The sequence below is a fragment of the Amblyomma maculatum genome, chromosome 1, assembly GCF_055883805.1.
Source record: "Amblyomma maculatum isolate TAMU_Amacu chromosome 1, ASM5588380v1, whole genome shotgun sequence".
Taxonomy (NCBI): Eukaryota; Metazoa; Arthropoda; class Arachnida; order Ixodida; family Ixodidae; genus Amblyomma; species Amblyomma maculatum.
The window spans coordinates 142969828-142991058 of record NC_139344.1 but is presented as its reverse complement, the minus strand read 5'-3'; the positions used below and the strand labels follow the sequence as shown (position 1 = coordinate 142991058).

The 21231-nt window shown below is 46.1% G+C and overlaps 1 non-coding gene across 1 annotated transcript; it reads right to left on the bottom strand.

Moving 5' to 3' along the window:
- Positions 1–16104: 16104 nt before the first annotated feature.
- On the bottom strand, positions 16105–16176 carry TRNAH-GUG (transfer RNA histidin (anticodon GUG)). Its single transcript has one exon. It is a non-coding gene; the product is annotated as a tRNA-His (tRNA).
- Positions 16177–21231: the final 5055 nt, after the last annotated feature.

Sequence of the window (21231 nt, the reverse complement as noted above, 5' to 3'; positions counted from 1 at the left end):
CAAGGGGGTGGAACCCTGCTCGCAGTTTCTACTAGCCTAACATCGTTCAGAATTAATGTTTCATGCAACATGGAATCTGTCTGGTGCGGCGTCATTTTAAACAATAGAGTACACATCACTGGCGTCTGTTATCGTCCACCTAATGCAGACATCACATTCGTGAATGAATTGCATGACGCGGTTAACACCGTCGTCCTTCGTTATCCAGCATCCCCGGTATTTCTTCTAGGCGATTTCAATTATCCGTCAATAAAATGGACATCGACACCGCCTACCTGTACACCATATTCTTCGAATTGTCAAGCTTTTCTCGATATGTGCTCCCATTTCCATTTTGATCAGGTTGTTGATGGCCCAACGCGTGTTATCGACAGTTCTGCTAACATTCTTGATCTGATCCTCACCACAAACCTTGATATGATAGGCCCAATAATTTTCATGCCGGGACTCAGTGATCATTCTTTACTTCATTTCGACCTAAACTTTACCGCGTCTTCAGCTACGAAAAAACGCAAGATTATATTTGATAACAAAAAGGCAAACTTTGATGAGATAAATAGAAAACTTTCGCTTTTCCTTGACAGCTTTCTTAGTGGTTTTGAACATCGTTCTGTCCAAGAGAACTGGGACCTGTTCGTCAATACAATTTCATACCTAACTGAGGCTTACATTCCCAAGAAAATACTAACAGTACATAGACAATCGCCATGGTATAATCCGTACTTAAATCGACTTTCGAACAGAAAAAAAACGCTTATCTCGGGCAGCAAAACTGCAGCAGACTGCGGCACGCTGGCAAGCATACACTAATGCATCTCGCACCTACTCTCAAGCTGTCGCTTCTGCAAAATCTACTTTTTTGAAATACACTCTACCATCCTTGCTCACAAATAACCCTAGCAAATTTTGGAACATCGTAACTAACTCCCAGAGCAACTCAGAGATTTCTTTACTTGACCAGAACGACTTACATGTGCCTAGCAAAGAGTGCGCATCGATTTTAAACAATATGTTCACACTGAACTTTTCATCTGCAACTAATCTTCAACTGCCTACACATTAGTTTTCGGGCTATACGATTATGCATCCAATATCAATAGATGCCGACGGTATTGCAAAGCTCATTGAAACACTAAAACATTCATGTTCCTCTGGTGTTGATAATATAAATGCAAGATTCCTTAAAGAAACAAACATGTACTCCTCTGTCCTTTTGGCAAAAATATTTCAACAGTCTTTAGATACTGGTGCTCTTCCTGTACATTGGAAGCAGGCGAAGGTGATTCTACTTCATAAATCCGGTAACAAGCCATCTCCCCTTAATTATCGCCTCATTTCTTTTACTAGCATAGCATGTAAAATTCTTGAACATGTCATTTGCTCACACCTAGCTAGTTTTCTTGACTCGAACCTTTTTTTCAATCCAGCGCAACATGGCTTCAGGAAATCATACTCATCCGAGACACAGCTACTTTGTTTTACAAACTCCATGCTAACCCTTATTGACAACCGTTCCTTGGCTGATTGTATCTTCTTGTATTTTTCTAAGGCATTCGACAAAATAAACCATCGTATTTTACTACTTAAACTCAAGTGCCTTAATATTGACGGACATCTTCTTATCTGTGTCGAATTTTTCCTTATCGGTCGATCACAGCATGTCTTTGCTAACAACAATAATTCACCGTCAACAACTGCGCTATTTATCGCGAGATTGCTGAACCCGCCGATGTTTCTGCTTTACAATCTGACCTCAATAATACAACTAAATGGTGTAGCACATGGTGTATGGACCTAAATGTTAAAAAAATGTAAAGCTATGCGAGTGTCGAGCACTAATCTCACCCCTGCTTGCTATGTATTGAATAGCATTCCTTTAGATACTGTTACTTCGTACAAATAATTGGGTGTGCATATCACTAATGACCTCAGCTGGAAGCAACATATTGATTACATTATTAACAACAGTAACCGCATGCTTGGGTATATGCGCCGTAACTTTTCGAAGGCACCTGTTTCGACTAAAATGACTATGTACAAAACATTGGTACGTTCGAAGATTGAATATGCTTCTGCAATCTGGGATCCCGGTATCGCGAACTTGAAATCATCACTCGAGATGGTTCAAAATAATTCGGCGCGTTTCATTCTTTCCAATTACAGTCGCACCAGCAGCATAACTTCAATGAAACTAACACTATCTTTGCCATCTCTCGAGCTTAGAAGGAAAATTTCACGTCTTAGCCTTTTTCACAAAATTTATCATCATAACGAATTGAGGCATATTTTCATTTCGCAGCCATCGTATCGCTCCTCCCGCGTCGATCATGCTGTGGGATTCGGGCTTGCTGCGGCTGCCCTTCGCGCGGCCGCCGCCCGCTTCCCAGTTGTTCTCCCCGTTCCCTTTCTCCCGCCTGAGGCGGCGGAGAGAGGCTCGGACGACTTGTCACTGTCGTTCGGGCCACAGCTCCGCCCTGGCGTCCCAGTGGCTGTTCTCATTGGCGCCTTTTGGCGGGAAGACGGCACCGCTTCGACAGCCGCGCTCGCGCGACTGTCCGAGCGGAGCTCAGAGAGAGACCCCTCCGAGACATCGCAAGGTGCGTACGCTACTGTTCTTGTCTGCCGGCCTTTGTCCGCGCAGACCAGTGTGTACTCGAGTTCGTCTGCTCCGGGTCGTACCTGAGAGCGCAACTCGAGCCTGTCGATCGTGATCCAACGATCCGCGACAGGCGTACCTTGCGGTGGTTGCCCATCTCTCGCTTCCCAGTTGTTCTCCCCGTTCCCTTTCTCCCGCCTGAGGCGGCGGAGAGGGGCTCGAGCGACTTGTCACTGTCGTTCGGGCCACAGCTCCGCCCTGGCGTCCCAGTGGCTGTTCTCATTGGCGCCTTTTGGCGGGAACACGGCACCGCTTCGACAGCCGCGCTCGCGCGACTGTCCGAGCGGAGCCCAGAGAGGGACTCCTCCGAGACATCGCAAGGTGCGTACGCTACTGTTCTTGTCTGCCGGCCTTTGTCCGCGCAGACCAGTGTGTACTCGAGTTCGTCTGCTCCGGGTCGTACCTGAGAGCGCAACTCGAGCCTGTCGATCGTGATCCAACGATCCGCGACAGGCGTACCTTGCGGTGGTTGCCCACCCTCTCTCAAAGGAACCCTCTGGTCACTGCGAGAGAGAGATCACAGCATGCCCTTGCGTGCTTGCGGCGCGCACTCCGTGTCACTTCGTGCGCGCAGGGGAGCCTAGCTCCTCGCGCGCTCCCTTGACACGGTGACTGCGTATGTGTGTGTATGTGTGTGCGTACGTGCGTGTATGTGCGTTTGTAAATATGTGTGTGCGTATGTGCGTTTGTAAATATGTGTGTGCGTGTGTGTGTGTGTGTGTGTGTGTGTGTGTGCCGCTGGAGGATGGCGTTTCAATAAACGTCTCCTTTGTGAACTTGGAGGTTTGGTGTCCTTGCAGCGAAGTGCTCTCCTCCCTGTGGAGGTTGAGTGCGCGCTGCAGTGTTTCAGTGCGCGCGCGGTGACGGCTGATCGGGGCTTCGGCTCGCGCGACGCTCGAACCCGCGGTGGTTGGTGGCTTATGTCCACGTAGGAAACCACAATGCTTACAAAGTAAATGTCATAACTTGCAATACTAATGCCCTTTTTCATTCCTTTCTACCTCGTACATCAGTAGAGTGGAATTGCCTTCCGCCCGATATCGCATTAATCCAAGATCAAGATTCATTTCGCTCACCACTGATGCAATATCTTGAAGCTCATCCGTGACACTTTTTTTTTTCCCGACTATTATCTTATTTCAGTTTTTGGTTTTTCATGCTTGTTTGCTCCCAGTGCTGTTCTTTTCGCTGTATAATGCTGTTCTCTCACCGCTTATGATTGTTTTCAATTTATTCCGCTTGTATAACTTTCTTTATTGTAAGATTGTTTTCGTTGTTCTGTATTCCCTTGTTCGTTTAGCCTTTGTTATGTTTTGTTCATGTAGTGTTCTACGCTTTCTATCATATATGATGTACCACTCCCCTCTGTAATGCGTATGCGCTTGAGGGTAATAAAATGAAAATGAAATGAAAAATGTGCGCCGTCCGCCTTTGAACCGGCCTTCCAGACTGCGTCGCCCTGCAACACAATCGTGATAGCTTGCGCGGACACCTGTTAAAACGCTTCATTGATAACAATTAGCACGTCATTTCTATACTCCTTGTTCCTATGCTTTATTTTTCACTACTTGCGATTGTTTGCGTTGGTTGTGTTCATGCGCGATTTCCTCCAATGTATGCTTGAAATATTTTCTTTTGTGTGATAGTTCGTGCATTTCATCCAATTTTTGTCCCCGTGGCGCATTATTACCTTACATTTTATATAACTTCTTCTGAATCACGATGTGTTACCTGTGCTCAGTTGTTTTGCTTCTTGTTCTGTATTGCTACTTTTATTAGGCTTTAGTTCTAACTTTTCTGGACATCAGCCTTTGCTTTCTCCCCCCTCAAACAATATTATTCATGAGACCCGTAAGATATTTGTAAGGAATAAATGGATAAATAAATAAATATAATTCACCTGTTGTATTGCACTCATGAGGAGGAGAAGGCTGAAATGCGGCGACTTCGCCATTTTGAGTGAACAGTGGCGAGTTATTTTTGTGTACGCATCTATAAAGCAGAGAGATATAAACGCATTTTTCATGTAGGTCGCTAACCACTTGCGCACGGATCGAGAAATTTTATGCTGGGAAATATCTGCTGTGTTTGCAAAATGAGGATCTATATGTAAATCACCGGCGTTATGACTACAGTTTCGCAGTTCTCGTCAATTTTGTTTGTGAATACAACCTTAATTGCTTTAAATGGCTGAATAAAAAGCGATACTACACAGGCATTTGAAATTGCGTTGAAATTCTTCACGTGACAGGATCCAGGTTTCTGTTGATACGTTAACTCTTGTGCATGGCTGTTGAGTGAGGCCGATAAATTTCAGCAACCAATCTATTGTGTCTGCTCAGATAGGCAGGTACATTCGGTGTGTACTCTAAACATGAGGATAAATATAGGAGCTAAATAATTCTCTCAGATCACATCTCTCAACTCGCTGTAGCTTTTTGCATGAAAGATTCGTTGGCACGCGTAGATCTGAATTTCAATGCCTGTTCAAAGGTCAGATCGCTTTAAGCTGGGGGGCTACGAATTTAGCTATTGAAGCATCATCACGGATCACATTCATGAAGCGCCTTCGCACTTGTGATTCGGGGCGCGGCGTAAATTAATTGCATGAGCTGGAAAGAAATGCCTCGGTATCATATCGTGACAGCATAAACAATTTTAAAGCACAGTTACAACAGCTTAGCTCAGAAAAATATCAGGGTGCCTTGATGAGGTAGCGAACACAGGTGCCGTTAATGAATGAGCGTGGGGGAAATTTCAGCCGCTTCAAAGGTCAGTTTCCTCGACTTGGACATGAGCAGCGTGCAGTAATTAAGGGGCTCGTTAGTTTAGAAGAGGTAAAATGGGGGCATTTGCGCTCTACAAGGTCAAAAGTCTCCGGGCCCGGAGTGCTTTGAGTACTGAATTATATAAAATGTTCATGCCTTGCATAGCACCTGCCTTATTGGAAGTTTTGAGGAATACTTATGACGTGGGCTTTTTAAAAAAGCTCTTACGTTTTATACTGAATACACTGTGCTGATCCTGCAAAATACTTGTGCAGATCAGTTGAAAACAGTTAAAGTGCACAGCCTGACATCCTTATGCAATGTGGTTTACAAGGTGTTTGTAAAAGTACTTTCTTCTCGTCTGTTTATGTTACTGTGTATATATTGCATACGTGGCCGGCACACTTTTCATCCATTTTGGGGGATTTAAAGGGGTAAATTAAGGTCTCAAGAAAGCACTTCTAACGGTGAACATTTCTTTTCTGTGCAGGTAAATATCAGGAAAAGAAGAAGAAACAAGAGAACGTTCAAAGATTACCATTATTTTTGTTTGCTGACTGATATTATTTTAATATTTTCTGCCCCTGCGAATTTTCAGAAAGTCGAATGCAATTTAGTGCTGCGCCTTTACTGTTAAAGTAAAGACGGAAACATACTCGTCTGCCGGGGCGAGCGAAGGGTCGAAGGCGACGCCGACAGCACATGTATTCCAGCCAGCATAGAACTGCCCCTGCTGAGCACGATTTGACGCTCCTCGCCGAATAACATTGTTTCAAATTTAAATCCACGAATACCGGCGGGTATCAGAGCATCGGTTGAGAGCTTCCAGCGAGACGACAAGACGAGGTTGGAGGGAGATGAGGAAGATGTTCGTGGGCATGCGGGCGGGCGTGCTGTCGCGTTGCCGCGGATGGCCGCCTCAACTGGAGGCAAAGCCACGCCCAGGAGGATCAGTGTCCCAACGCCAATTAGAGGCAGCGGACAGCTCGGCGAGATTAGCCTGAGCCGAAAGCTCGGCCGAGCGGCTCCGCTTCGTCGGGGTCAGGCGAGGAAGGAAAAGGCCGGCGAGTAATTGCGACGGACGGATCCAGTGGTGACGCTGACAGCAGAATAAACTACAACGTCTGCACCGGTCTTGCGTGCTGGGAACCCGGGCACGGGGAGCGCGTGCGCCCCGTGCTCGTCTACAGCTCGTCGAGAGTCTGTCGGCGTTGTGGCGTGCCCTGTGCCTTCTTACCTCTCTCTTTTTACGAGAAGGGACCGGCTTTCGCTTCCTGCCTTTTTCTTTCTGCAGTCAGATTATTTCATTTTCTCCACTGTTCACCTATATATTGCAGATGACACCACTGTTTGCAATGTTGCGTCCTCCGAGCTAAGCCAGCTGCTAGCACTACAAGATGAAAGGAATAAACTGGTACAACTGTAGTATGCCAGTACAGGAGGCTTGCTGATGTTAGCGGAAATGCCGTGTAGTCATCCGCTTGCACAAGTAAGAGCATATTCTTCAAAAATTCTTTGTTTAGCGTTTGTGCTCAATGATACGCCACGGTAATTCATTCGATTGAATCCGCATGAAGAAAAATTTTGACCGATCGGTTGAGACCCATTACCACAAAAAAATATTTGATCTGAAGTGTTGTTATCGAATACGGTTACTGTACTTACAAAAAACCCCAATAAATCATCACACGAGTTCCTGGAGTATTGCAATCAATCAATCAATCAATCAATCAATCAATCAATAACACAATCAGTCTATCAACCACATTTTATTTGTTTAAAAATGAACTAAAGGGCTAACTGAAAAGAGCTGCCCGAAAAGAGCGGCACGAAGACCGGCCCCCTTGGGTACCGTTCGGAAGCATTACAAGTATAAAATACGAAATTATTCACAATGAGGTAATGCTTGTACACAAACAGCACATAAAATACAGATTGCAATGTTCAAGATTATACACATGAAATTGTAAAAAAAAAAGAAATATAATGTCGCCTAAAAATATGAAAAAAGGAATGTGAATGGGGCAGCCAGTGGCGTTTAGAGGAGAAAAAGATAAAGAAAAAAAAAGTAGAGACATTTTTTTGAAACTATAGAAAAGCGGATGAATCGCAATAGAATTTTGTGTAAAATGATCGTGCAGATTCTGTGCCGGCAGTCACACCAACAGCACCAACACGAACAAAAGCGTTCAGGAGAACGGCGAGGCGGAAGGACAAAGATTGATTTCCGTGTGCTGTGCGGTATAAACGCTCGATTCATGAATTATTTTGCCTAGTGTTATGGATATGTCTCCGATGGCAAGGTTGAAAATTGAAAAATAATATGGATTCTGAGGGCGAACAGCAGACATGTATTGGGAAATAAGGCAGAATGAGTACGTCTGTGTAATTTAAGTCTAACATGGATTCAGAGGTAGTCGGGAGTGTAATCCCAGTATAAAGTATTCGCAGTGACCCTGACTGCGCCTTTCGCAAATTGTCAGGTTATAAAAGTTCTACTCTCCTAAAAAAGAAGGCGTTGCACACTTGCATTCTTGCTTTCCTGGTTTATATATGGGGGCTTCTGTTCCGGTAATTCTATTTAGTTTGCAACGCTTTTCTGTCAAAAAGATCCCAGGAAATTTAGCGCATGCTTAAAGCTCAATTTCGTCATTATCCAGAAGCAAGTTTGCAAGTTTGCTCTCTGATTGAAGTGGGTATTTTTGTTCTATAATATAATGCTTGCGTCTTTTTTGCATCAATTTTCAAATTTCGCCAGATGATTCAGGGGTGAAAAGGCGCTTCCACGCACGAGCCAATGAATTCTGGAATGCTCGATTGATCTAACGGCCGCATTTACGTACCTTATCTCCAAAGATTCAAATCATAATGCCGTAGAATCCTGTGGCCAGTTTATGTAAGTTAGTGAACGGAAGTGGCGCCTGTGAGCTTGTGAATGAGCTATCGGTGATGTTTTGGAAGAAGAAACGACGCAGAAATTTACCCGAGTGTCCCAAATGGCGCGCTAGTCTGCCAACCTCAGCAAGTCGGAGAAATCAGAGGCCCGCATTTTAAAGAGCTACGGTGTGTTTTGCAAATGTATATACGTTAAGGCACATGTTGAAAAGCCACGCTTAAGTTTCGGAGCCCTGAATCACGATGTTTTTTTGTAGTGTCTCTTTCAACATCAGCAAGTAATTAAGAATCTGTTAAGTAATGATATGAGACGATTGTTACATTATGCAGGGATTAATTTCACAGTTCATTTTATTGCCTTTATGGCATCGGCCGCTTGCGACATAAGGTCTGATAGACAGGAGGCAACATAGTTCGCCAGTGGCAAAATATTCCGAATAATGGAGCTGGAGAAACTTAATTTGAAGTTTGTGTCTTCGTATGATTTTATTTGGCATTTCGGCAATTACTGGCACAAACAGTGGCACCGCCTTCCTCCGCATAGGCAGCAGACAAGTGGTTCCGCTTTTCTGTTGTCACCCTCACGAACCGCTCCCCCTTCGGAGCACGTAGTCACCAAGGAAGGTCAACCGATGCTTATAAGCGTGGGACCTCTGCGTGAGGATGGGAAATCAGCCCACGCACACTGGCATTTCCGTTCCGCGCAGACCAACTTGCCGCACGAACGCACTATTTCTACGGATGCAGACGGGTCGGCTGGGAACGACCCGCGCTACGTTTTGACACGGTTCGATTGAACCAGGCGACGGACCTCTAAGGTCGTCGCCATCATCGCGTTACAGGCAGTGTCTTGTCCACAGCACAGAAGTCGCATTGCGGGCTGGCGGCGAATGCGCGAATACACGACACATTGCTTTTAGAAATCTCGGAAAGCTTAGTTCTTCATCCTATCCTGTTGAAAGATTTGCAGACCGCACACCTTGTCTCCTGAAACATGCAGTGGAGCCGCTCTACCACTAGTGGTATTCTCCGCCATGTTTACCACTCTGCAACGGTTCTCACGATTCCAGCCTTCACTCTGTGCCAGGAAACGAGAAAATCCATTGCCCTGTTAGAGAGAGCATCCCACTGGGCTTGACCGGATGCGGCCGTCGCAGAGTGAGTGAAAAATTTACCTGGCTGTTTGAGATGCTCCGCTGCTGGCCCCGTCCTCCTTTATGCGTTCCGTCGCGATGAGTTCTCCATCAAACAGGCCTCCGCCATTCCGAATTCATACGACGACGCTGGCGACTGCATTCCTGGCCCGCCACGGCCACGGCCCACCTACGGCCTTCGCAATTGCCGCGGAAGCGATGGGACTTTTTATTCTTGAGTTATGCTTTCCACCTCCGTTAGGAGCGTGACCACCTCGCTGCTCGCTCCCCGCCTGTTTCTGCGGTGGCGGGTGGATTTAGCCTGGTTTCGCGCTCTTAATTAGCATTCCTAATTGTAAGATAGTAATCATAGTTGTACAAAAAACGGATGACTGTGACAGTCGTAAGCTGCGCGAACTGAGAGGACAACCATCCTTGCATGGTCATGGATGCTCTACCGAGGGCAGTGTTATTCTAGGTCTTCCTAGATGCTCGGCTCTGTATGGAATGTAGGCCTCCTGGGAGTCTCTACAAATAGCAAAGCTGCCCCTTCATATGGAGGAGTTATGCAAAGGTTTATGTAGAGTGCACTATGTGTGCGATCTTAAAATTTATGGCGTTAGGAAGACTCCTGTGCGAGTCATAAGTTCACGGGGCAGGTGTATAAGAACTATAAGAACATGCATGTGGCAGTGCCAATCGAAGGGCTGTAGAAGGCATCAGTGTATACTATATTATGCATGACTAAAGAGGGATTGTGGTGAAGCGCAAGCGCCTATTGACATCCCTCGTTGATGCCGGGGTCCTGTGCCGACGATTGGGGACATTCTGATGCTAAGTGGAAGCGTATGAAAATGTAGTTCTAGGGAGCCTCTTCCAGTATACCGCGCCGTTATCAGGTGACGAATAGGCAAAGCACTTGACTGTCCCAGTGAAGATGGTAAGAAAGAGAGGAGGGGAGAGAAAAGTTCTGTGCTGCACGCGATATTCAGAGCGTTACTGGGAGGTGGCTTGTTGCACTCTAAGTGCGCCGGGATAACAGCCGATGTAGGGCGCAATAGTCAGGGGCGAGGCATTGAAAAATGCGCTGCTATAAGGCGAAACTTTTAAGTATGACGTGGTCTCTCCCCAGAGCGAAGAATACTTTGACAAAAAACTAGTTTTACGGAATCGCTTTTGTGAGCCTACAATTTAACTTGCTGAGCCCAGCTGGGTCCATTTAAGGACACCACCCATAGTTCTGCAATAAACTCTGTGCTACACCAGCCACCGCCATATTATCCTCACTACAACTTTCCTAAACTCATCTGCTGCTCTGTCTTGCTTTCCTTTCCTTGTAATTTACTTTAAGTGACCGTTGGTTGTGTGGTCTCAGCATTACAAGTTCTCTTGTACATTTCTTTTTGATCTGGCCTGCCGCGGCGACTTTGTGTATTTGGTAAGCAGCTGCTGACCCCGAGGTGAGGGGTTCAATCTTGACTACGATGGCTGTAGTCTGATGGAGGCGAATAAAAATATTTGGGGCACTCAAGCTCCTCATTAAATGCATGACACAACAGCATTAATGATTCAAATCGGTGACTCCCGTTGCGGGTCTTAGTTTCCGTGCATGCATTTTGCTAATCGCTTAACCAGTAATCTTCTAATTTGAGTCTCGGTCACCTCAAATGTGCTCAACACTTGAGTCGTAAGTTACAACATTACGTAAACTACCACCTGACACAGATATATAAAGAATTGCTTTAACCAAGCGACACGGTTCGGGATCCAAGGGTCCTTGGCTCGGTTCCCATCTCACCATCCGTAAAAATCATCAGCCAATCTGGTCATGTAATGTCGCCTCCTCACGTCACAAAACCCAACTACCATTCAGTACCCAGCAACATCCGCTATGAACTATCACCTGCCAGAGGCATCATCGAGGTGTTTCGCTGAAAACGCCAAAGCTGGGTTTTATGTAGAACGCTCTAACGCTTTCGAGTCAATACAGAAACGCCTTTGTGTTGAGCTATGCGATGTCGGCGTACGCTAAAAGGATCAAAATTATTCCGGAGCCCTTCACCACGGCCATTATTAATTCGCATTTGTTCCCTATGTAACTCTGTCCTATCCCTGCCTCGTAATATTGCACCTACCATTTTTACTGCTGCAGCTCAGTGTCTCTCTCGTCCCTGAAAAAAAAAAAAAAATGCTTTGAGAGCACTGCAAAGATCTGCATTGGAGAAATACGAAATCATGTGCGTTGGGTGCTCTTTAGTAGCTCCTAGAGTGTAATGACCCAGCCTTTGTTAGTCATATCTAGACACTAATTGTGATCATGACTGATTGACTTACATAAGCCATGGACTCCATAGTCATGCACAATGAATCTCCGATCAGACTGACTCATGAAAAGCGTGACTCATGACTAAGCTATAATGACTCACATGAAATGACTAGGCATGACTGAATTCATGAATTCATATACCACTTGTCCATTACATACATATTCATGACTACCAGTATCATCTTAATGTGTCGTCGTTCATGTCACACGCTACATTTTGCTTCCCTGTTTTACCGACACGTGTTCGTTACATAGCCAAGTAAGTTTTCGCCTTTAAAGAACTGTTGTAGGTGTTAGGACCATAGGGATATAAGGACAGTGAGATAGAATAGGGTTGTGAGGACAGCGGACAGAGAAGAAACTAGCTGGAGGAGAGAAAAAGAGAGACGCAGGCGTACTGCAACAGCGCCCCTAGCATGAACGAGAGGAACTAGCTTTTTCGAAGGCAGCCGCTGCTCTCTCAGTGAGCGAAGGAGAGAGGACAGGAACGGGAGAAGCACAGGCGTGCAGTAATAGCAATAGGGAAATCGGGAAGACTGTGCAAAATTCCCCAATATTTAAAAGCGAATTTCTCCGGCAAGTTGACGAGAATCTGCTGCAAAATGGCCTTCCCTCCGCGCTGCAGGAGATTGGTGCCTTCGCTTGCACTCCGCGTGAAAGCATTACGCAGCTCGTAATTCGATCCTGTGTCTGCAAACCGTCCTGACCGTCATGCGAACAGCGCTTTGTCCGACTAAGCATGCTTTTAAACAGGGCTTTCATCTCCGTCCACAACTGATACAGAATTGCAGATTCTATATGCGCATCGAAAAGGTAAAACCTAAAAGTGAAATGCATTTCGCGACTATCAGAATGGCGGATAATTGCCATATCGCGGAAGATACTCATTTCTTTATTGTGTAGTAAACGATATTAATAATATTATGAAGCGAACTTTTGTGTATTCTGGCAAGAAGGAATATAGCGCCTAAATATCCCTTTTGATTCTTTCGCGAGGCAGTACAACAGTGAAGAAGCCCTTAATGAATGCTGGTCGAATGTGTGCGACTGGTGGAAGGGGGACGTAATACAAGTAATACGTTGACTCTTTGGTGCAAGGAGGTTATAATAGAAATACTGGAGTGGAGGCCGCCTATACCGGCGTACGCGCGGAGGTGAAGCCTGTTCAAGCGCACGGCGGCCATCTTTCCATAGGCAAGAAAGAGCGCATAGCGCACTCGTATAGGCTCTTTCCGCTTTCGCGTTTTCGAATTAGGAGCGGATTTATGAGTGACTCTTGGAGGGGTGGTTTGTTTAGTTCAACGAATTATTTTGATATTTTTTATCTATATATGCGTTTTTTTTTTTTGAAGTTCTTCAACGCAACGTATTGCTGAGAGGGTCGGCGGCTCTATTCTTAAATAAGCCACTGTCGTGCATTTGCAGCGTGGAGTTTTGAACTAAACAGGAGGGGGGGGGGGGGGGGGGGGCAGCCTTAAAGCTCAACCAGAAAAGTCTCGAAATATGAATTAATATCATAATTATAGCGCAAAGCAGGTGAGGGCGGAAACGAGACAAATGCACACTCATTACGGTTCTTATTTCTGTGCCTATTTTGCTCGTATTTTAACCTAAGTCAGCGAGCAATATCTAACGGTTTCGCGAAAATGTAGTTTATTTCAGCTTTTCACGAATTTCAGCTCCGTTAGTGAGCATCACCTTCAGTTGTGTCAGTAATGAATATCCGAATCAAGCTTCAGCAACACAAGTGTAGTATCAATGTGTAGCGTATACGTCGATAATAATTACAGACATCAACAATAGACTTCTAATAACTAAGCGTCGCAAATTACTCGCAGTTAATTTGTTAATTGTGACTAAAAACAAATTCTACGCTACAACATCGTTGCATATCATTGTAGTGCTTGCGCCGAGTATAAATTCTCTGGCTTAAATGCGGAATTTAGGTAATTAATTAACGTTAAATATTTATTATAATTAAACATAGAGCTGATTGCACGATAAAGCACCACATCCTTGAAAAACTCTGGATGATAATAATACAAAAACAGTAACCGCCGTGGTGGTGCAGTGGTTACAGCGCTTGACTTTCGTGCTCACAGCTGCGGTATCGAATCCCGGTCGCGGCGGTCGTTTTTATGGGGGCGAATAGCTAGGCGCCCGTGTGCTGTGCGATGTCAGTGCACGTTAAAGAACCCCAGGTGGCTGAAATTTCCGAAGCCCTCCACTACAGCGTCTCTCATAGTCTGTGTCACTTTGGGACGTTAAACCTCATAAGTAAATAAACAAACAATAATAATAAAAAACAACCCCATCAGATTACGCAAAACTACGCAAAACCGATCGATATTGGTCCTCTAACTATAGATCAATCGCGGTTAAAGCGCTGCTAATTTTTAATTCATCATCTGCTGCGTCCCCATCTCCTTGTTCAGTTCAAGTGGAATAAAAAAAAAATGCAAGTTGGTGTTTCACTGTAATAGCTTATGCAGATACAAACGCATGCAGCATGACCAAACTGTAAACGGCCGTTTACGTGTGCGCTCGAAAGTAAGATGATAGCTGAACTAAACGGTGATAGAGCCGCAAAAAGTTCACAATTATTTTCTGTTTACCCCATTTATTTAAATGAGCTATAATGTTTACACCTCAGCTGCAGATTGCATTTTCATCTTCACTTGAGCGTAAGAAATAGCTAATGGCGGCTGAATGCATATCTGCGATATTTTAACGCAAAACACTGAAAACATTCGTGCCTATGGTTCATTTTTTACTTAAGATGAGCCTTCGCACAGTGATGCTACAAAGCACAGCGATTAGAGCGAAGAATGGGCAGCTCAAAAAAAGAAAAACGAAATCACGCACGAATTATTTTGCGTGCCTCGGTTGGGCTGTGTCACTTTCGGCATAAATTAATAAGGATGTAATCCGCGGATGGAGTTAGCGGTCTTTTGTAGGAGGTGCGGAAGCAAAGGACGCCAGTTATCTCCGTCTCTTGGTCCCCAGTGTTCTCTTCCAACTGTTCGCTTTCATTTTTTGAAAACCTGACAACGAAACCGCGCATATGAGCCCTGTCCGAGCACAAGGTAACAGCAACAGTCAACGTTACAATAGCATTGCTTTTATTAGTTTTAGCGTACTTACAGGTAGAATATATTCCCTATATCTTTCCGTGTGCGTATTCATATGCAATGTACGACGTCATTGTTCTCGTCCCCCCCTCCCCCCCCCCCCCCCCCCCCCACACACACACAGATCAGCCTCTATAAGCGTAAAATCAAGCGAACGAACAGGCCACGCCAAGTGAAACCGGCGTATTTTCTGCCTATGGCAAGATGGCGGCTTCAGCTCACGGGCGCCTCCTCTACTCCAGAAATTCTATTATAAATTCCTTGCTTTGATCACATTATATTTTCCGTCATCAAGCCACACATTCAACCATTGTATAGGCGACTCAAAGGTATAGCAAGAAAGCTTGGCAATACCTGGCCACTTCTTTAATATACCTGGGCACTGCGTGCGCAAACGCTAAACACACAAAATAAAAAAGGCGTAGAAGCAACACTGAGATATCTCAAAAAAAAAAAAAAGGAATACTTTTCCTGGCCTCGTTTGAATACAGCTAACTCATCGAGCCTCATATTTCTGTAACGCAACGAACCACCTTGCACGCAGTAATGGCTCGTGTTTAGTTAAATTCTAGATTGAAGCGTCATTTTGCAGCCACTCTAGCTATTACGCAAGTAGGCCTTACAAGGGGGGGGGGGGGCACTACTAGGCCCAAGGATGCGGGATAGAATTACGGCCGCGGCGGCCGCTTTTTGATGCATGCGAAATGCAAGGCGCCCGTATGCTGTGAGATGTCAGTGCATGCTAAAAAACCCCAGGTGTTCGAAATTTCCTGAGACCTCCACTACGGCTTCTCTCATAGCCTGCGTTGCTTTGGGACGTTAACCCACAAAGCTAACCCACAAACAAAGCAAAGGACGTTAACAAAGCAAACCAGCCAAATACCTAAGAAGAGATTTTCACGTGTTTCTCAGAAGATTTTTAACGCGGTCTGATTTCATGAAACGGATAACATGTTGCCGAAGTGGTGGTACCGAAAGTCATACGACGGCAGGTGACATCATGAGTAAAAAATAATTTGCCGTGACCAAGATTCGAACCTGGGTTATCGGGCTGCAACGCAAAGCTCTAAACACTATACGATCACGGCTGCCCGTGAAGGACACGGGGAAGCGTCGGCGCCAAGATAAACTAGTTCTAAAGAAGCACGGAGGATGGAGGAGCAGGGGCACTGATAATGAAAAAAAAAAAAAAAGTTGCCGTGACCAGGATTCGAACCTGGGTTATTGCGGCCACAACGCAATGTACTAACCACTATACGATCACGGCTACCCTCGATTTTTTTTTTTTTTTTTTCTTTATTGCCTGTTTTGAGTTCACATCAATTCAAAAAAGATCCACGATAATGGTAAAACTCGCAACAACCAGACTTCGGCTGTCACGAAAGGTTTAAAATTTTTTGAGGACAGCCAGTTCATCAAGCACACTGATCCAGTCAGGTGGATCAGAAAGCACCCGATACGTTTCTCTAAGGAGCAGCACACTCTCGATAAAGTTCTCGCGTACAGAACGCGTGTTGACATCTGCATGTTGCACCTGCATCCTTGTTTTCCACAGGCTGTGGAGGCTCAGGACCATGACTAAATCCAAAGGAATACCCTCACTCTCGACTGGAAGGAACCGTATGCCATACGGATCTAACGGAAGGTCTTTCTTTAGTGTTCTCTGGAGAACATCCCAGTGAAAGACTGGGTCCCAGCAATCCAGAAAGACGTGCTCGATTGTCTCTGGTTTTTTGCAAAGGAGACAGTCTGTTGTCCAGGGAACGAATAAGCCTCTTTCATGTAACCAGGTTTTAACAGGTAATATGTTGGAATGTAGCTTAAAGAAGAACGTTTTAACTGAAGGCCTAACTGGCATCTTTTTCACACGCTTTAAGACATCCTGTCCGGGGCCTCCACGGTGTGGTGCACGGTAAATCGGCAACGGTATCATCACATCCAGAAGATCTTTGTACAGCTTCTTCTTACACACTTTGCTCAAGTATTCCATTGAAAAACGCGCATGCAACATTCTGAAAGACAAGACAACTTCGCGCATGTACCCTTTTAAAGCGCCACTCATATTCTCACCAGAACAGACAACGTATTCTGGAAGCATTTTACACAGTCGTACTTGCATGACCGTCCTCAAGAATTTGTCGTTTTGATCACGAAGGAAAAAAAAACGCGAGACAACCTGTCGCAAAAAGAGATGCACAAGGCCCAAGCCCCCCGCCTTAACAGGCAGAAAGAGGTTGGTTCTGCTGCACTTTTCCCATGTTGATGACCACATGAAAACGGCAAAGACACGATGAATTTTTTGAATGCTAACACGCGTCGCCGAAAGCACATTCATTACGTACCATATCTTTGCCACAAGGAAAACATTGCACACATAAGCGCGTGAGAACATTGACAACGGCTTGCCCTGCCATGAATCAGCTTTCTCTCTCGCTCTCTCTGCTTGGCCAGCCCAGAATGGGGTGGGATCTTGGTACGATTCAAGCGGTACGCCTAAATACTAGGTCGGCAATTTTGACCATTGCAAACGAGAAAAGTATTCAGGCGTAACATCCCAGTCTCCATGCCAGAAACCGGCACTTTTTTCCCAATTTACTTCACAGCCTGTCTGTCGGCAGAATTTTTCAACAAGGGCAGTAACTTCTTGAATGCTTTCTCTGCTTGAACAGAATACAGCGATGTCATCTGCATATGCCAGCATTTTGACCTGTGCTGACTGCAGCATAAAACCAGTTATACGTTCATTGTTTATGATAGACCGGCAGAGAGGCTCGAGGTAGGCCGCGAACAGTAGGGGTGACAGGGGGCAGCCTTGCCTCACTGACGACAGCACACGAATGCTGTCAGTGAGCTCTCCATTCACAATTATCCGTGTCGTGCAGTTCGCATACACCATTCGAACACCTTCCTCAATCACTCGCCCTATGTTTGAGTGTGTCAATACTTCGAACAAGGCATCGTGCGAAACGCGATCGAATGCTTTGGCGAGATCCAGCTGTATCATTGCCACTCGAGATCCAATCGCGTCACAACACTCCAAAACAGTTCGTACCACGTGCACATTAGTTGCGATGCTTCGACCTTTAATGCCGCACGTCTGGTGTGGCCCAACCAGACTCGGTATTACGCTTTGAAGCCTTTTCGCCAGCACTTTCATGTATATTTTGTAATCCACGTTGGTGAGGCTTATCGGCCGATAAGAACCCACCAACAGGCGTTTTCCTGGCTCATCATACTTCGGAATCAAAACAATGTGCGAGGTAGAAAACGAAGGTGGGACCTGCTTACGTTCGTATGACTCATCTAGCACTTTAAGCAAAATCTGAGCTGTGTAATCTTTAAATGCTTTGTAGAAAGCAGCGCCAAGCCCATCAGGTCCTGGCGACTTTCCCATTGGAAGGTCGTCTATCGCACTTTCTATTTCTGTCAAACTTATGGGTCGTTCTAGACGCGTTTTAACATCCTCATCGAGCTTTGGCATTTGGCGCAAAAATTCTTCCTGAAAGCCATTTTTGACTTCGCGTTTACGGCCAAGCAATTCATTGTAGTGTTCTATAAAGGTATTTTTGATAGTAGCAGGGTCACTAGTTACAGCACCTCGGTTGTCAATTTGCCGTATTTCCTTTTGATACGCGTGCCGTTTCTCATCTGACAGCGCTCGCTTAGTTGGCGTCTCCCCCGCCCAAAATTTTTCCGACCTTGCTCTTATCACTGCTGCCTTATACTTTTCAGTGTCAATGTTTTCAAGTTGTCGTTTCAAGGCTTTTATTTCTTCTGCATATCTTCCCGGCTGGATGCTATCCATGCTAAGCAAAAACTCAAGCTCCTCGTGCATTTCTTTCTCTTTTCTTTTTTCCTCATATCGAATTGCGCTTGCAGTTTTGATAGCTAAAAGCTTTACTCTCTGCTTTAGCTCCTCCCACTCAACTATATAGCTTTCGGCCTGCGTCGAAAGTAATTTATCGAGTTCTTTCGTTGTCTCTCTTACAAAACTGTCGTCCTCTAAAAGCTTCACGTTAAATTTCCACAGGTGCCAGTTAAATCGTGACCTCCGCTGTTTCCTGCCAAATGTTCCAATTACTAAGCAATGGTCACTGAAGCTTACGGGCTTAACGTCATACTCTGTGCACAATGAAGCCAGTTCAACAGAGACATAAATGCGATCTAATCTGGCGTGGCTATCCCTTTGAAAATGCGTGTATTTAGGGTGTGCGTCGTAAGAGAACAAATAGCCAACGTCTTCGAGATTACACTCATTAATTAAAGAGTGCAGCAGCTGAGCACTCTTATCCCTCACTGGCAAATTTTTTGCGCGGTCCTGAGCGAAACAAACACAGTTGAAGTCTCCTATCAATATTACTACCTTGTCGCACCTAAGATGCATTTCGAGACTTTCGAAAAATGTTCTGCGCTCGCTCACCGCGTTCGGAGCATAAACACAGACAACACGATAACTATAATTTGAAAACGAAAAGTCAACAACAAGAAGGCGACCGCATTGGGAAGCCACAACGGAAGCAACGTTGATGCCTAAACTTTTACGAATAAATAAAACGCAGCCACCCGACGCGCCGACGGAATGGCAGACGCATACGTCATACAAAGAAGAAAAGGACGACGCCATACGATCAGTTAGCTCTTCGCTTTCAATCTTAGTTTCTTGGATAGCGATTAGGTCAAGGTCATTTTCAAGAATTAGGCGTCGCAGCTGACTTTGTCGTCTTCTTGCTCCCAAACCCCGGACATTTAAAGATGCTAGACGAAGTGTTACATCGAGATTAACCGCCATGTTTAGTAACAAAAGCCCCGCTAATAAGAGTTCGTGGCGGGTAACAAAACACTAAACTCACAGTGCATAAAGCCTCCATGCAGCGTTCCCCAATCCAGTCTTTTGCAGGCGCCGTACAGATCACAGCCAGCACCGTCTTTACTGAGTCCACCTGGCCACACAGGCCAAAGGATTATGGAGGCGGTTTCACCGCCTGCCTTGACTCGGATGGGACGTTCGGGTTCGGCCGCGATTTGACGGCCGGCCGTCTCCTCCCGGTTGTTTTTGGTGGCGGCTCCCCGCTGCCACTGCCGTCCAGTTGCTCACTCTCGGTATCTTTCTGGTCACGCGGCCGCTTTCCGGGAAGTATACCGGCACCGACGCCAGCTGCTCCCTGAGTAACGTCCATTGCGGGTGCTTCGGCGCCCTCGATGTTCGATTCGTCGTCGTTCGTCGCGTTTTCCAACGCAGAATCCTCTTGGTCGGTAACTATTGGTTTGCTCGGTGGGCTAGCGTGAACACTAGGCTTCTGCGGCACGAGGACTTGAAGATTAGGCTGCAATACTTCCTTGTCCGCTGGTCCTTTTCCTGCTTGCGAAGTCTCCTCAGCGTCCGCCTCATCCATGTACAGCTCGAACGTTTCATCGCTTTTGCCGGGACCGGTGACGCTTGCGTATGTGCGAGTGCACTGACTCTCTTCGTGTCCGAACCGACGGCAAGAGCTGCATCGCGGAATGCGGCACTCACGCCGTATGTGACCTGTACCTTGGCAGCGCAGGCAAAGCGGGGCCCTGCCAGGCACTACCACTAGAGCCAATTCGCCACGGCTACCCTCGAGGGACGGCACACGAAGGGAAAGCGACGGCGCCAAGACAAACCAGTTCAGAAAAAGTCGCGTAGGAGGACGATGGAGAGCTGAGAAAGAGCAACCTTCAAGGGGAATTTTGTGGGAAAAATTACTGGTACGTTTACGATATTTCCTGATGCGAAATTTGAGTGCTTCGGCGACGCGAACGGCAGGGTCCTCTCGACGGCGGGGCGGACATCTGAATTCTGCCTTTGACGACGCTGAGCTTCTGCTCAGGCAGCTCATTTCGCTGCTGCTAAATGAGCAGCAGTGACAGAAGAAGCATTTCCATGGTTGTGGCGCTCATTCTTCTTCTTCGAGCGCAAGGCTGTAGATAGGGTAACCGGCGCGGGCAATCTGTCGTGCAAACCATCACATGCGGCAGCTTTCGTCTTCTTCATGCTCCCACGTGCCTCGAAATTTTTTCACAAAGCGAAAGAAAACACGAGGAGAGAGCGTGGTAGCGGGGAGCTGGAGAGAGACCGCTGTAGAGCGAGAGGTGAAGGGGGGGGGGGGGTCTGGTGCTTGTTGATGCCGGCCTTGGTGCCCGGTGGGCCGTTTCGGGTATCCGTTGAGCGAGTGAGCGAGCGGTTCAGAGCTCGTTGCCCTTTTTTCTCTTCTGTGAAATTATCATTGCATCGTGACTTTCTTCCGCTTGATTACACCGGCGCCGAAGCGGCTCAGCCACCGAACGGGCGCATACGAAC